This window comes from Coffea arabica, chromosome 3c, assembly GCF_036785885.1.
Source record: "Coffea arabica cultivar ET-39 chromosome 3c, Coffea Arabica ET-39 HiFi, whole genome shotgun sequence".
In the NCBI taxonomy this organism is placed as follows: domain Eukaryota; kingdom Viridiplantae; phylum Streptophyta; class Magnoliopsida; order Gentianales; family Rubiaceae; genus Coffea; species Coffea arabica.
Window position 1 is genome coordinate 37,917,070 of NC_092314.1, and position 11,279 is coordinate 37,928,348.

The 11,279-nt window shown below is 33.3% G+C and overlaps 1 long non-coding RNA gene across 1 annotated transcript; it reads right to left on the minus strand.

Moving 5' to 3' along the window:
- Positions 1–4,349: 4,349 nt before the first annotated feature.
- Positions 4,350–7,259, minus strand: LOC140038132 (uncharacterized). The gene is made up of 3 exons (XR_011841947.1): positions 6,905–7,259; positions 4,829–5,131; positions 4,350–4,575 (listed from the first exon to the last, which is right to left on the minus strand). It is a non-coding gene; the product is annotated as an uncharacterized lncRNA (long non-coding RNA).
- Positions 7,260–11,279: the final 4,020 nt, after the last annotated feature.

The following is an 11,279-nucleotide window of genomic DNA, read 5'->3' on the forward strand; positions in this document are numbered from 1 at the left end:
TCTTCTAAAGAAATTTGAGTGAATGAAAGTAATAATCATGGCCATAATTCATCCATTCTTCTATAAATATAAACATGAAAGTAGATATAATATGGTAACAAATTATTAATACATGTAAACAAAATAATCTTTATTTTGTAGAAGATTTACTTGGTTAAAATGTGGTACCAGGTTTTCTTGAAGATTGTCTTTATTTCTTCCTTCTCCCACGCTGAAGTATTTCTTTAGTTTGGTAAAAGTTTTTGAAGAACGTTATCAGATGGAGATGAAATACAAGGGAAGTTACGTTATTTGGTTTGAAGGAGGTAGTTTTATGAAGTTGGATATTTGATCTTCAAGACGTGATTTAAGTAACTACCCATTATCTAGTAGTGGTTGAATAAGGAAATGTTATTAGGGTAAATTATCTATTAGGTAAATAACTTATTACTTTGTTGTTTTGGTAAATTAGCATTATTAATTAATAAAATAAATTTCATTTTATAAAAATTAAGAAAAAAATGTGAGGTTTCACATTCTACCCCCCTTAAATAAAGTTTCATCTTTGAAACTTCTTTTTTTTTTTTTTGAATGAAAATCAGGTCATTTATACAAAGTAGGTACACCTTAAGTAACAGCATAATATTGGAATTTGTAAAAAATTTTCCTTGTTGATTTGAACCATTAATCGTGTTAGTAAAAACCATCTCAATTCTCAATTTATGGTAAGACATATTAAAATACTCAAAATTTATGTGCGAACTATGGTCAAATTTCTCATATCCAAAATAATATGTTTGACAACCCATAAGGAAAATGTTTAATTATTTTGAAGATTTCTAGACTTACACAAATTTAGAAGGTTGAGTGTATTTGAAAATATATAAGTCATGAAACGGTGTTCCCTTTTTCTCATTTTACTTATTTATTATTATTATTGTTATTATTATTATTATTTATTTTTGTATATATAGACATAAAATATATATTATTTTTTTCAGTTATTTTTTTTTTTCAAAAACTGTACTTCAGAGCAATTAACTAAGGACTAGATTAGTTGAAATTTGAAAATGCATCATGTATTTATTTCCTTGAATTGAATGGATGAACACTAAATCTTATAAGAAATCTCGAAGAATAGCATTTGTCAACTTGTAAACATAAGGAAATTCACTAGCAACAACAATGCTACCTATAAAAAATACTCCTAACTCTATTTATTTCAATCTCTACTAATAATTTATTCCTAACAGAACTCCTATGATGTTAAAGATGCTGTGAATCACTATGGGTCCATACCACCACCTAAATCTCCCTCCTTGGGTATCTCTTGCTCCACTACCATAACATTTCCATTCTCACTGTTATCTATATTTTCAGTATCCAGCCAAAAAGTATCCATATCTAGGACATCCTTAACACCATCCTCAATAGCACTGAAATAATTCTTTTTCTTCATATATTTAGCTCTCAACACTTGATATGTTGTGTCTTTCTCGATGATTTGGCTATTTCTCTCATTAGCCAGACGTTCCCAATAACTAGTCTCGAACATCAAGCTCTCAATATCTATTCGTAATTGGATACCTTCAATCATCAGATTTTGAATTTCCGCCTCTAAATCTTCAGTCCTATTCTTCATATTTGCCACATCATTCTTCAGTTTTTCCATTTTACGTCCCATCAGTCCTTTTGCTTTCTCTATCTCAGTGTTCACACCTCGCAGTCTCTTGATCTCCTCACGTAGGGCATCAGCCATTTTCTTCTGGATAAGTATCTCATGATTTTTCTCCTTAAGCATCCCTTTTGATTTCTTATCTAAATCTCTCGCAACATTCTCCATCTTCTGAGCAATATTCATCCAAACTGCAAGCAACCTCCAGATATCCGACCTTGACTCTTCAAGCTACCTAGCTCTGATCTTTAGGGATTCATTCTCTTTCCTTAAGTGCCTGATATCACATCATGTCACTCCTACTGGGCAGTTGCATTCCTCTCCTAGGCTATGAGGTATCTCTTCTTGGGCTATTATATTGACTCTCTCAGGTTTGCTTCCTCCTTCATCTGATTTGACAGTTATCTTTTCAATCTCCGCCAATCTGTGCTTCACTGTAGGACATCTGTCACCATCAGCCATGACCTACAAAGGGAAACAAATACCACAAATTCTATCAATACACTTTCAACTTAAGTACACATACAACCATAAATTGATCACTACCATAATAAAAAATAATCTTTAATCATAATTGTTTCAACTTGATATGTACAGACCATTACCCTAAACATTTCATCTTGATATATCAACTACCAAAAACCATAATGATCATCGTCCTAGTACACATTTTGTCCCCACTTATAACTTATTACTCTAATATTGCCAATATGACTGAAGTCCCTTATTTCTCTTAAAATTTTTTTTATCTAACTTATTCTAATTCCTAAATGGGAAAAGAGTCCCAATGGCCCTCCAACTCTTTCTCAGATAAAGTTTTAACCCTCCAACAATTAACAGTAAAAGTTTGGCTTTCGATCTAATAAAATAGCATATTTGTGGCCCTTCTGTCAAATCCAGCAGGTAAAATTGACAGGAAGCATTATCTCGTGAGACGCGACCAAATATCAAGGGTATTATAGTTTCTAAAGAAGAACACAAATTCTGCCAAATAGAAGAAGAACACAAATTGCTACTTATTCGGGAACTCCTGGGATGGCATATATCTTGCCCAATCTCTCCTCGACAATCATCCAATCCAAGGAAAAATCACTCCATCCCTTCTCCTCCTCTCCTCACCTCCTCATCTGCATCTACCCCCACCGCCTCCATGGTCGATTTGAGAACTCTCTTGACCCTTTGGAGATGGCTAGCACAGGAGATGAGAAGTACCAGCATTAGCATCAGAGGACGTGGAAACTTATACTTGGCCAGTAGGATTTCAGAAGCAAAGCCGGAGGCCACGCGTCCTAAATAGGACCATATGCTTACTAGTGACACGAATGTGGCAATGCTCTTCTTGGGATAGCCCAAGGATTTGCCAATTTGGCCCAAATTATCAATTGCCGTTAACGTCCCGCCCACCCCAAATGTTGTAGCCGCGAACAGAATTAGCTCGATGCTACACACTGCTTGCAGGATTGTGTGATCTTCTCCCCTTTCCAGTGGCCTGAACACCTTGCCGAAGCAAGAAACGTGCGTCTCTTCTTCATTCGATGGATCGGCGAGAGGTGTCTCTGCTTTCGCTGTCTGTGGTGCAAACTCACTCGCTGGTGGTGGATCATATCAGTGGTGAAAATGTTGGAGGGAAAAGGAGTGGAAATTGTTGGAGCGAAAATTAGTGGTGAAAATGCTTTTACTCTGTCCTAGAAAAGAGATTATAATGCCCTTGATATTTGGTTGCACGTCTCACGAGATGATGCTTTTCGTCAATTTTAACTGTTGGATTTGACAGAAGGACCACAAATATGCTATTTTATTAGATCGAAGGCCAAACTTTTACTGTTAATTATTGGAGGGTTAAAACTTTATCTGGGAAAGAGTTGGAAGGCCATTGGGACTCTTTTCCCTTCCTAAAATCATTAATTCCTCAAACATCATCCTACATACTTCCGAATCATACAACGTAGGCTCTAATACCATTAAATGTCAAGTTCCAAATTCGGATTCTTGGATCGAGTTAACATGGCACGCCATACTCATGAGACCTTACTCCCATGAATACAAGGCATCATGACCATAAATTATAAATTTCAATAAAATTTATAATTTACAATTACTAAATGAATACACAGTTTACCAAATACATCTACAAAATACTTTGCTTTGATTTCTTAGAATTTAAACATCCACTAAATGGAAATCGGCCTTTTGTGACAACAAAAAGTTGTCACCAAAAACCAAAAAGTCGTCATTATACGAGTATAGTGACGACTTTTTTCATTATCACATGGTTGTCACTGATTCTATGTCACAAATAGGTCTATGTGACAACCCCTTGAATATTGTCACAGAATCTTGTTATTCAATGACGAGGACGAAGTCGTCACTAACAGTTATCATCCTGTGATGACTTTTATTGTCACTGTTTCACGTATTTTTTGTCATTAAATGTAGCAAAAATCATCACAAATTTGAAGTCTACAATGACGACTTGGGTTTGTCACTATCAATCCTAGTATTTAGTGACAATTCAATTTAGTAAACTTACAGGTTATCACCAAGTTTTGTCTTGAAGAGTGCAATTGACCGTTACAAATACAGCATTATCATGGCATTTCCAACAATTATGGCAGAACTTTCAATTTGACAAAAGGCTTAGTGAAGTTGCATGTGCTTTGTCTTGAAACTAGTCTGTATCCAAAAAACTAAAGTATTGAGCCCATTTCAACTCAGTTAGTAATTACCATTATCCATCCAAAAAACAGAGTACTTAGATCTCTAAACAAAAATATAGGCTAGTCCAAAAAACAGAGTATTAGATCTCTATAACAAAAATATAGACTAAAACAGCAATCTATGTCAAAATGCAGCCATCCTCATGAGCATATCCAAAGCCCAAGCTATTGTTCATTTCCTCATGAGCATTTAACAACACTGTACTGCAATGAAAGAAAAGTAGCATGCATTAGAGTAGATTCAATCAAAAAATATGCCATTACAAATGTACACCATTGAATTTGAATGAATAGTCATACAAAACAAAAGTTAAACAAAGTCACCCATGATAAGTGGTAAAAGAATCATACCATCTACATGCCAAGGTATCTAAACCAGATTTCTAGAAAACTATGTAATTTTAATAAGACAGTAGTTGCAATAGAGAATGGAAATGCAAAGAATTTATATCCTCACCTTTCTAATAGGAATGATGTTATCACCGAAGTGCATCAAATTCATCTCAATTCCCTTTTACTTCTTATACCAAATTCTGTCATGTTAAGCTGCAAGGAAAACTTTGTTTGGAATAAGTCCATGTACTGTGGTACAGTATCACTAGATTCTCAGAGAAAATGGAGTGGGGGAGACATAACCTTTTCACGAGCCACCAACAACAAGCTTGCTACCAGTTCCTGCTCTTTCACATGCTTAAGAAACTCAAATCCAATTTCTTTGGTCTTTTGTGCCAGCAATCTCACAACTTCGAGAGCAGTCTCTCTGTCCCAGGAACAAAAAAAGATGAGATAATTGCTGCAAACATCAATGGTGACACATATTGAAACTACAACCAGAATCTAACTTGAATTCTTAATTACTATTCTTATTATCTCTGTGAAACTTGCTTAAAATCTCTTAGCCATGCCTTAACAAATCCCATACAAACAGTTTCATTTACTGCATATATGCCTCCTAGAAAACAGAAGAGAAATCCGTACACATGAAATGACTTTCTTATTCATATAAATAGACAGGAAAAGAAGAGAAAACGAATGAAATGCAGAACCATTTCTCCAATTTCTAATTTTGGAACAGACAGAGACCATCTACTGAAACAAAATGAGATTAATTACTAACAAATATTGAGCACCTTAACACAGATTAACGTTGCAAATTCAAATACTTGCACCAAAGCCTTGTGCAAAAGTTCTCAAATGGACAGAGTTGAGGGAGGGGAGAAAGGAAACAAGTCACTGGAAAGGCAAATAGGAGCAGAAAGGAAACAAGTCACAAGAAAGGCAAATAGAACTAGAAGGTGGCTACTATACTTCTCGGGTACCTTTGGATTACAGACGTGGAGCTAATAAGGTATGGTATTTCGATAAAATCAAAGGTTTTCCTGTGATTCTTGCAAGAATGGAAGGTGACTACCAGAAGTTACTAGTAAGGAAACATAAAATCAAAAGCTGTTTCTCTTCACAGGAAAAGGAACCCACGGTTCTGTAATTCTTCGTACTCATCTTTGGTTAGGCGTAATTCTTCAAAAATGATCAAATGTAAGTCTCTCAATTCTTGCTCGATCCTCCTTTTTCTTCATGAGAACATGTCCTGTAAGTGAGTTCTTTTTGACACATCTAGCCGGTTCTACAGATGGTATGTACAGCAGCTTAGATACTTCACCATCATCAGAATCATGCCCAGAACATTGCAATGATCAAGCTCAGTATCATGAAAATAACGTAAAGCCCAACAAGGCAGAACCCCCAAATCTTAGAACACGTAATCGGTGCCAAGTTACCACCAAAATGGATCCTATCAAGCTCAAAAGCAAGAAAATAAACCTAACATGGAAATGGAGGGCATATGCGTCTGGATAGACATTCGCTTCTTGCATCACCAAAGCTGTACCAAGCCCAAACCGCATGTTAAACATCGGATGAGCAAAGCACTCGGCCATAGCCATCGTTGGCTGGCCAGCTCTGTTGGTGATTTTATCTTAATTTTCTTTATTATTGGGGAATGGTGAGTTTGAGAGGCACTGAGACTGGAAGCTCTCATACTTGTGACATTTGTGAAGAACGAAGAAAATATCACACCATAACCCACATTAATGTCTATAAACTAAATATTTCATACTCTCATATGGATCTAAAGTAGAAGAAAACTACAAGTTATACACAACTTAGTACTTGCTCTACATCTACAACACATGGACATATTTTTTGTAGAACATAATTGGAAACTATTTCCATATCCATGTTGAAACTATGTATTTGCTGCTCTAACCGGGATAAAGTCGTGTAAAACCAGCTAATGATTTCAGAAAAGAAAAACAAAACTTGTCACTTAAAAGGACAATTTCCCCATAAAAATCCAACAAATCTATAAGAACAGAACAAAAGGGATTCAAAACTTGTTGATGCTTAAATCAGAGACTAACAAGATTGAGCCAAAAAGCTAAATTTGACAAGAAACAGTGAAGGTGCAACTAGCCATAACCATGAAAATATGTACACATGCACTGCAAAATCGGACACAAAATATTGAAATTACCTCAAACTATGCCTTCAATCCCTAACTTCTTGTTTTCCCCAAGCTTCAAGCTCTAAACTCCAGCTTTCACCCAAGTTTTGAAGCCCTAATTTCTGATTTCTTGCCACCAAGGCAGTGCAACAGGCGAATTAGGGATGTTGATGGTGCAAGCTCGATAAAGTTGCCCAAATTCAAAGTGTTCGTACTAATTGGTTCATGGATGGATTTGGTAGTGCAAGCTTGATACATAAGAAGGGCATTCTCGATGATGTGAGGAGGACAAAAAGAGAGAAAGAAGATGTCTTAAATTTTGGCTAAGTTATTAGGACATAGAATCAAACGGTGTTGTTTTCCTAAAATCCCTTCAGCCCGCCATGCCACTTGAATTTTTTAGTTTGCCGCTCTTAGTCCCATACATATTAAAAGCACGCCTTTTCCTTATTTAGATGCAAGAAGTGCACACTTTCTTTGTCCTTTCACCTATCTCTCTCTTTTTTCTTTCTCTCATCTTTATGTAATTAAGTTTTTCAATTGTTTTGAGTTTTATTTTTTTTTTACTCTCAGGTTGTGTTAAAATAATAGAATATGACAATTTAGTGTGTTTGGACAGATTTTTTTTTGCCAATTTTAACTAATATAGGACTTTTTCTAATTTATTATGCAATAAAATAGTTCAAAAAATAAAAATGTTGTTAGAAATATGTTTATGATTCAAAAAAATAAACAATTTTTTAAATTAAAATCTTTTTGGTACTCATTTTGTGGTGTTATCAATTATGTATGACTTGCAGTCTAACAAGACTTGATGGTTGAATTAGTTGAATGAACAATCAAAATAGTTTGCAAATACATGTACGAAATGCTAAATCTATTTATTTGGTATATGTACCAATTCATAAATGATAAATGTGGCTTCTATAATTAATAACAACCTTTTGATCATGCAAATGTTAAGATTAGACTTAATTTCGTATTAAGTTTTATTGTTAAATTCTACTATTGACTACCTCTATTTTTAGATTATCCAAATTATTAATTTTCCACCATGTTGTCATTTGGATAAATGGGGAATGTATGAATTATTTTACATTTATAACAAATTATTACCTAAGTTTGGGAAAATTATAAAAAATGTATACATATATAGTTTATTAAGATACATTATATATTTTGCTAATAAAAAAATAGCGCTAAATCGCAACACCATAGGGTGCCATGGTACAAATAAGGAAATTTGTGTATTACATACAGGGCTAAATTGCAAAAGTTAGAGTGCCATAGTTGATTTAATGACATTGGCGAATTACATATAGGGCTTAATTGTAAAAGTTATGGTGTAATGGTAGAGTTAAAGAAATTGGTATACTACATATGGGGCAAAATTGCAAAAGTTAGGGTGTAATGGTAGAATTGAAGAAATTAGTGTACTACATATGGGGCTAATTTACAAAAGTTATGGTGTTATAGTATAATTAATGAAATATTTTTATTACATTTGGGGCTAAATTGCAAAAGTTTGGGTGGCATAGTAGAATTGATGAAAATGATCTAGGAACTAGTACTTTAGACAGTGACAACTAATTGTTGTCACTACCTCTGAACCAGTTGAGCGACAATGACGATGTTGGAAGTTGCCACTATATGAACCATTTTAGTGACAACATTTTCCTAGGTCGTCACACAAGTAATTTTCCGATCACTAATTTTTCATGTGTTGCCAAGAGAACTAGATAGGGAATCCATGATATTGTTTTACCTTCATAACAAGTTACTAACTAAGTTTGGAACAATTATAAAATATGTATACATTTTTATTACAATACCTTCCCCATTTTACTAACGAAAAACATAGGCAAAATTGTAAATGATAGGATGCCATAATAGAATTAATGAAATTGGCTTATTACACATGAGGCTAAATTGCAAAAGATAAGGTGTCATGGTAAAGTTAATGAAATTAGTTTACCACATACAGGGCTAAAATGTAAAAGATAGGATGCCATAATAGAATTAATTAAATTTATTTACAACATATGGGGCAATATTGAAAAAATTAGGATGGCATAGTAGAATTAATGAAAGTGAGTTAGGAACAATTACTTTACACAAGGATGACTAATTATTGTCACTAACTTTGAACCGGTAACCTCATTGTGATAACATTGTAAGTAGTCACTATAGGACCCATTTTAGTGACAACATTTTTTCAAGTTGTCACGATGGTGATTACCCGCCACACAGGCCAGTTGCGCGCCACCCATATTGTGACGATTAGTCCCATGTTGTCACTGCTGATGAGTCTACCCTCGGTCAACTATGATAACATAAAAAGTCGTCACTAAATTTACTCAACTATGACAACTTTTTCTGTTGTCACTGAGAATGTTGTCACAAAAAGCCAAATTTCTTGTAGTGATCTTCCCATTCATCTCTCTTTCTTATCTTCTAAACATACATGATCTAGCTTTCTTGATCTGTAAGAAAATAATGAGATATGGGTTGAGTGATGTATGCCTAATAGATAGTATTTACTCTTCTACCATATCATGTAACTATATACATACTATATATATTTACAAATTTAGTCACACCATTCCACATATGCACATCAAATAAAAATATTTGGCATCATTTCATATATTATATAAACATATTTCATTAAAGGTGAGTCGCATATATATAAGTGGCATCCATTCAACATGGCACTTAGCCCCACAGGTGCTAGAAGTGGCTCCACCGAACATGGCATGGAAACACATAACATGACATGATCACATTTGTAGACAATTCTTGAAAATCATAAAATACATCAATCAAGTGATCTCATTTCATAAAACAAAACTCGTAAATAAGTACATGCAATATCAAACTTCTAAGTACTCAGTCTAGATATTAAATCCTTTCTAAGGAGGCGATCAAGACATTCCGCGTCAACCCCTTGGCCACATGACATAACATAACATAGGTCAATCGACAGGGCACAATGGCTACCATGACCATCATAATCGATTAAGCATTTTCCTTGATCTTCACTTGGACATCATACATGATAGGACTATAACCCCTATTGTTTATTTCATAATTGTTCAGATCTCATTTCATACATCACATTTATTTTCTTTCATTCTATGATAATATACCACTCATTTCATATTTCATAGTATAGCAAAACATTTCAAATAGGCATATATGGCTCATTTTACATGTATCAAAATAAAACATTCAATTGAGAAAATTCATATTTAGCATTTCAAAAATACAAAGGTGTAAACACCACCTACCTCAAACTACTTAATTTAAGAGATCATTAATGTGTCATTGAATTCGTCTCCAACCTATAATTAGTGACACATATACCTTAATTAGCTTATTTGTCCTATTGTTAAAGTGTTCATTTCCATCTTGGATAACCTTAGAAAACATGTCTGGACTTTTTAGAAAAAGTAAGTGACAAGTTTTCTAAAATGGAATGTTTCCTTTTCAACAAGTTTCCTAATTTAGAAAGTTTCCCTATTTAGAAGGTTTTTCATTTTAGAAAAAAGGCCCCATAACTTGGTTATCCATAAAATAGGTATTATTTATTTATTATTCATTCATTATTTATTTATTTATGTATATAGCTTATTCATGTATTTATATACTCCCTCCGTCCCATTGAAAGTGTCATATATTTCTTTTTTTGTTGTCCCAAAATATTTGTTATGTTTAACATTTCTAACTACTTTATAATCTGAAATTTCCGTTATAACCTTCATTAATAATGCATAAAGACAAATATGATAGGATTGCTTTCTACTTTTTACTTTGACCAGTACAAAATTAAGGGCAAAAGTGGAACAAAAGAAATTTTTTTTGATAGAGTGTACTATACATAAAAAACACATATCTCCAAACATGACTAAATATATGGGATGGAGGGAGTATTTAACTTATTTACTTATTGGTTTTAATAAGTATTGATATTTATTTATTTTACTTAATATTGATATATATATATATGTATATATTAGTTAATTATTTATTTAACTTATTTATTCAATTGTTTATTATTTATTTTTATAGAAATGGACTGCGTTAGTTTAATATTTAATTTAAATTTGGGTTTGATCTTATGGTGCATCCTACTATAAAATGTATTTCGTTTTGCACAATTGGATTTAAAGAATACTTTGAACGTTTGATATTATTATTGAGTTTAATTATCAAAATTTTGATTATTATAATAACTTTTGGATGTTAAAACTTTTTAAAAATAAATAAAGAATTGGACCCTTAGATTCCATGATTAAAGGTGAGGCTTGTTTGAAAATACTTTGTTCTTGTTTTTAAGCTTAATAAAACAAGTCCATTGTATTTATTTGGACAAGTTTAAAAATTCCAAAAAATTGATTCCTAA